This window comes from Diadema antillarum, unplaced genomic scaffold (assembly GCF_040938485.1).
Source record: "Diadema antillarum isolate AM-2024a unplaced genomic scaffold, OU_Dant_1.0 seq00000321_RagTag, whole genome shotgun sequence".
Taxonomy (NCBI): Eukaryota; Metazoa; Echinodermata; class Echinoidea; order Diadematoida; family Diadematidae; genus Diadema; species Diadema antillarum.
This window is the reverse complement of record NW_027271340.1, coordinates 548,269-554,462: the sequence shown is the minus strand read 5'-3', so window position 1 is coordinate 554,462 and position 6,194 is coordinate 548,269.

The following is a 6,194-nucleotide window of genomic DNA, read 5'->3' as shown; positions in this document are numbered from 1 at the left end:
TTGTACCGAAGTTGTACCGATTTTGACCCAACTGATAATCGCGCGAACACGAACGAAATTTTCCATACAATGAGTCTGGGGTGTACAGACTGTGAATAATTATGTTGGCTTATATTCATCTCAGAGCAGACATAGGGAAACATGTAATCGTAACCCTTTTTCATGGTCGACGCAAACAGGAAAATACCAACATCTCCAAAAAAAAAAGTGACCAAGCATCTTTGCCACAAAAAAAAAGCAATTTACAAGGAGCATAGCAGAACTATTCTACATATTTTCATATATATATATATATATATATACATATATGTATATTTAGAAAGTTTCAAGGGCTTGGTGGTAAAGATAAAGAAGATACGGGGAGGTGAACTTTGGTGGGTTTTTTTCCTCCTTGCTTAGCAAATTCAAAAGTTCTTACAACTTAATTTCAACAGTTTATTTATTTCCATCAAAGGGAAAAAATGATTCAAAGCGGTACAACTTGTCAATTTGACTTCCATGCATCTGATGAGGACAGTTCATCGAATATAATATACAGTATAGGCCTTATGCACTTACCTATGATTATCACCCACCGAGACTGTATACTATTCTAGCCAATATAGGCCTACACTTCAAATGCACGATTACCCCTCGTGCAATTTTTCACCCAGGCCTTCGACCTCAGTGATATAATGCTGCACTTGGGCTTATTATGCATTTGTCGTGCAAAATATAATCTAGTATAGTGCATCCAAGGTCACGAGCTGTTTTTATGGTATTAGGCCTATATGCATACATACAGTTGGGGCCAAAGTTTACGTAGGCCTACATCACGAAGGACAATTATTTTCAGCGAATTTTCGTAACTTCTCTAATTTCTCTCAGCTTATATTTTTACGCGGACGGACAAGTTGTATCTCTGCTTAATAAACATTGTACACAATCTATCAAAAACACCCGGAGTCACATGAATAGTATGTATGTATGAAGAGCTTGCTTCCAAATGGCGCTAAATCCATCATTTTTCAATGGATGTAGCGCCATCTGGAAGCAAGCTCTTCATAATATGTTTGTAAATATATACATACATATACAATAGCAAATATTTTTAGGTAATTAGGGGGTCAATTAATTCTACCTATAAAAAAAAAAATCATCCCTAAAACTTTTGTTTTACTGTATCTACTTTCCTTCACCGCCCGTATCATACGCGATGGACAGCACGTATAGCATATCAGCTTCTTACAGACCTTCACTGGAATTCTACAATCAGTCACATTATTTGCCTTCCTTGTCGTAACATGCTTCTGGGCTTCTTCTTCTCCTTCTCCTCCTCCTTCTTCTTCTTCTCCTTTTTTTTTGGGGGGGGGGGGGGGGGGGGGGGGGGAGGGGGTCCATTGACCGAGACCCTCCCGTTCCGCAACCTTCCCCCTGAAAAACGTTCCGCTCCACATTAATGTATATATATATATATATATATATATATATATATATATATATATTCATTTCTACATTTTTCATTTCCAGCACAAACATATATTTCACAGTAGTTGAATGCATTAATCACATTGCAATGTAAAATAAAAGGAATGTATACGTTTGAAAAATATGGAAAGTACACGAAAATACTAGAAATGGGGAGGAATACTAAAAAGTAATGCTTGAAGCAAGGTATAACCCCACCTCCCTGCTTGTAGGGTGCATCTCCCCCCCCCCCCCCCCCCCACACACACACATACACCCACGTGAAACAAAAAATTATATGATTAACATCTTGCTATACATAAAAAAGCTAAATTATGAAACAAGCTAAAACAATCCATCAAATAACAACCTGGACAAATCCCTACACTAAGTTGATCTCATGCAGTAGAAAAGAGAGAAAGAGAGAGAGAGAGGGGAGAGACTAACTACATAGTGTGAAGATAAAAAGGTTTAGGACTATTAACAAGACGAAAATAATGGCTAGTTGGAGCCGCTGAGCAATGCTGCTTGATTGTAAAAGAAAATAAATTTTGATGTGTCAGTTCTTTTGCAAATATTAAAGGATCAGCACAATTTTACGATTCTATGATGTAAATAATAATACGAAAGGTTTACTTTTTGAAGAGACTCAGATATATTTTTGTAGATATTCAAAAAGATTTTGTTTAATTTAATTTTGAAAAAAAAAACTTAAACTTGGAGAAGCTTTGATACTATCACAGAAATTATTCCAATAGTTGGATCCAGGAGGTGTAAATATAAAATCTTTGTGTGAAAATAGACGATGTTCATAAGAGTGACGAGATGGGTATTAAAAAGGAGCGGTATCTTGCAACTATGCTAATGAAAATGGGAGAAAATGAATCATTACTGCATTTGTACCTAAATTGGCCAAGATGATACATGTAATATATAGTATATGTGTATATATATATCATGTGAGTGTCTGTGTGAGTGTTACTGCGTAAAAGTAGATTTTGATAAAGTCAAGCCTCAAAAAAGCGATTTAAAATCCCAAGTACAACAAGACGGTGGTCAGAGCTTCAGTGTTTGGCTGTGCATACTATAAAGCTCAGCATGCTGAAATTGTAACTTTTTATTTCCTGTGCGGTACATGCACCGTGTCTTCTGTTTGATGTGTGGAGCAAACTTTTGAGATCGCGTTCATTTGAATATTTTATGTATGTAATTACATTAATGACGAAAATCAAAATTACGGCGTCCCGCGCTCGTTGTCATACCTGGTGTCGCTTGACAAAAGCGTGCAAATTTATCGACTGAAACGACAAGCTATCTTTAGAAGCGCTGTCTTCTGTTTATCATTAGGGAGCTTAGATTTTAGACGCGCGGACGTTCAAAGGAAAAAAACATGTTCTGAGCTTGCGCAGTAGCGCGCGTAGAGTCAATCTATTTTTAGCTTGCGTCGCCTGAGTTGTTTACTACGCGTACTGGGCTATTTTCACGTCCGCACAGTTTGCGACGTAGAGAGCTTCTTCATGCACTAATCATATGGGGGCGCGATTTTTTTTTATACGTTGCGTCCCAGCGTAATCTAAAACTCCTTTTCCACACGACGCAGGGAGAGAAGAACGTCCAGGGCAAGCGTCGGCTCAAACGTCCGCGCGTCAAAATCTAAAGCTCCCTATTATTACTATCCTGCAGGCCGACATTTTGACGCACTAACGCGCGCGCGCGCGCACACACACACACACACACGCGCGCGCGCGCGCGCGAATCAATGACCGTTGAAGTAATACTAGTAAATGAATACTAGTAGCCGGGTTCACACGTACACCAATTAGCGGGAAACAAATCTCGAGATTTGCATCGCGATCGTCATCCCGAGTTTTTTGCACGTGTGGACAGAAAAAACCCGAAAATTAGCGGGATAAGCATCGCGATGCTAATCCCAAGAAATCTTGCGCTGGTTCCTCAATTAGCGGGATATTTGGCCCCGCGCTGGTACGTGTGAACGGTCGGGATTAGAATCTCGAGTTTTTACATCCCATCATGCAATACGCACATCACAACAGCGAGGCCTCTGCGAAGAGGTCCTTCACCTCTTTGGAGTACAATAACAACAGCGCGCGAACCACACCACTGACGCGTAAAAGACAATGGACAAAGGTAAGTGCGCGCAGGCAGTGATAGAGAAGGGCGCTGCGTGACCCAGTTTGCAGGCTTTGTTGTTATCTCTATCGGCAATTAGCGGGATAATTTGGTACGTGTGGACGCTCGCCAAATTAGCGGGATATCGATCGCGATCGCTATCCCGCTAATTTGGTACGTGTGGACGCTCGCAAAAAAACTCGGGATGAGCATCGCGATCGTCATCCCGCTAATTTGTACGTGTGAGCCCCGCTAATATCGCTTCTTTGCTTCGTGTTTCCCGCCGTTCTTGGGAGCTGATTGGACGAACTGCAGCAAAGTTCCCTCGATCAACCTTCAGTTTCCGAGAGGCAAATGCGAGCCTATTAGTAGAAGTGAGGAGAAGAAAGTACGACACTCGCCACCAAGTCGCCTCCTGAGCAGGAAAAACTCCTTCTATCCCCATCTCTGTCCCCATCTCCTTTCTCTCCTCCCCTGGTCGTTCTTCACGGGATTACCATTCACAAGGTGAGTAGTGCAGTGCACTTACAGAGCCCTCCAAACGTTTGCAAGCACGGTCGAAGGTGCGAATAAAGCCGTCACTCAAAGGAATGGTATCGTTTTGCTTGAGATGGAGGATTCGGATTTCGACTTTTTGCGGGATACCTAGAAACCATTTTATAAAACATTAAAGAACATGCGATTCTAAGAGCAATTTAAATTTTATTAGATGAAAATAGGTTTTGAAATGGGTGTGATATCCAAAAGCAAAGTAAAACAAAGTGGTCGTAATAAAAGGTGGGCCTTAATCCCACCTTTTATTAGGACCTCTTCTTCTTTGATATTTCGGCCAGTTCAAAACCGATTTTCATCAAATAAACCTTGAATTGCTCTTAAAACTTATATGCTTTTTCATATTTCATGAGAAGTTTTTATTATTTCACACACACAAAAAAAAAACCTCAACCTGAACTATACCAGCCCTTTAAACTGAATTATAGAAATAATGAGCCTCCGTACAATAAATTCCCGTTTTCTTAAGCTTCAGATTGAGGAAGTGCATCCCTACTCGGTAAGCACCTTGCACTTGAGATGCACCAAACAGATCTATACCGATGTATAGCTTCACCCACACGACTCAGGCAAAATCTAGGCAATATATGACATGCCATCTACGAGGATTTATTTTTTAAAGGGCTCTAATACTATTGCATGTAGAATATCTTTGAGGATCAACGCGTACAATTTCATATAACTGTACCTAAAAAAATCATTTTATCTATTTAAAAAAAAAAGAAGAAAAATGTTGAAAAATATTCCTGATGGCTTTGCATCACACGCCAGTATTTTTGCGTTATACTATTATGCAAATCAACTTTCAACAATTTGAAACTAGTCTTTTGTTTGGGAATAATTTCGTCATCCATGAAAATGTAATATGATAACGTTTTTGTTAGTCTCGTTGAGAAAATGGAATTTCAGGGGCGGATCCAGGCGGATCCAAAAATTCTGGTGCCACTTCCGGGTTTCATCGGCTGACATTTTCTTTTTATTTCTTTTGTTTCAACAAAAGTAAATAAATGAATAAAGGGGATGTCCCCCTCCCACTTTAGAGCAATTTTTAATCTTTATGTTGGTCATCGTGCCATTTCATGCATACTTTTGGTAGATTTTTCAATGATTTTGTAAATCTGAATAATTCTGGAAAATGGAATGGATATATTGTTTTAGTCGAGGAATGTGAAATATGACTGCAGTAAAATTATATAAACAGTTTCTGCGCTCATTAGATAAATGACAGATTGATTGATTGATCGATTGATGATGATTATTATTATCAAAATGTAATAGCGACGTACATAATCCCAATATTGCATTAACTATATATTATTGATTATGATCATGATTTTCACTACGAAATTAGATTAAATGCGCGAGCGAGGGTAGCGAGCGCTCAGGAATACATATATTTATAGTGTAAGAAAAAGTTATCGTTCTGATAACCCCGGACGTGTACCTCCAATTTCTTATTGTAGGCTATAACTGCTGGCATTGCTGATAATCTATTGCGAATACCTTATAACGATATCCTCTAAAGTCATTCCATATATCCAGGCTCGCCTGGTACCTCCTTGGTTGTAGCGGTGGTTTCTTTCGCAAATCATTATACCAATTCACCGGTACGTGAATGTTATTAGAAGATCCAGCTGAGGCACGCGGCTGGTTGTTATTCATAACTCTGCCCCAATAAGGAACATGCGCATAAAGGGTTGAAGGGTTGGCCCGTCGGGTATTCTTGCTCGATCGGGTCTGCCTGAACCGCTTGGACGTCTCCGTGACCGAGCGGTTTGAGGCGTTGGCGTTCCATGCCAAAGACCCGGGTTCGATTCTCGGCGGCGACCGATTTTTCAACTCTTGCGCTTTTCCGAAAAAGAGGAACAGTAAGAGGAAAAATGATGCCAAAGCTATACGCACCGATTTTCCCTTCCTATCTCATCTCTCTCTCTCTCTTTCACACACACACACACACACACACACACACACACACACGCAAATATATGTATGCACATACAAGGGCTCGACACTAATTTTTTGTCTGGTGGTCCGAAAAAAAGATATGTAGTGGCCATGGGTCTAGG